At 56.8% G+C, this 352-nt stretch overlaps 1 protein-coding gene across 1 annotated transcript in view; it reads left to right on the top strand.

Annotated features, from left to right (window-relative positions):
- SNX27 (sorting nexin family member 27) overlaps window positions 1-352 on the top strand; it is a gene marked incomplete at its 3' end in the record, with an annotated part of 9956 nt that overhangs the window by 8696 nt on the left and 908 nt on the right. The gene's annotated exons all lie outside the window — the stretch shown is intronic.

Below are 352 nucleotides of genomic sequence, written 5' to 3'. Positions count from 1 at the left end.
CCTCCCGGCTTCACGCTGGGTCCGCTGAAGCTGTGCACAGGCCGCGATGTCGCGGTCACACCACAAAACAGGGCTGGCAGTTGGTTTGTGTTTTCTTTTGGCCCTGTGCTGGGTTTTAAGCCAAGCGTGTTTCTCGTTCCCAGGCGGGTTCCTTCCTTCCATCTCAGCGCCTCACGCTCCTCCTGTGGTCTCGGCAAACTGTGCCTTGTAGGAAGAGATTTCTAGGGCTGCGCCTCGCGCTCAGGAGATTCTGGCTGAGTTTTTAACTCTCTAAAGCCCTCCTGAAATGACTCATCTCACAGAACAGGCCAGTTTGCATTCAGGCACCGACCCTGGGGCAGCCAGGATCACC

Source organism: Apaloderma vittatum, unplaced genomic scaffold (assembly GCF_000703405.1).
Source record: "Apaloderma vittatum isolate BGI_N311 unplaced genomic scaffold, ASM70340v1 scaffold26121, whole genome shotgun sequence".
NCBI lineage: Eukaryota > Metazoa > Chordata > Aves > Trogoniformes > Trogonidae > Apaloderma > Apaloderma vittatum.
The sequence above is the reverse complement of the archived record's forward strand: the minus strand, read 5'-3'. Positions and strand labels throughout refer to the sequence as shown.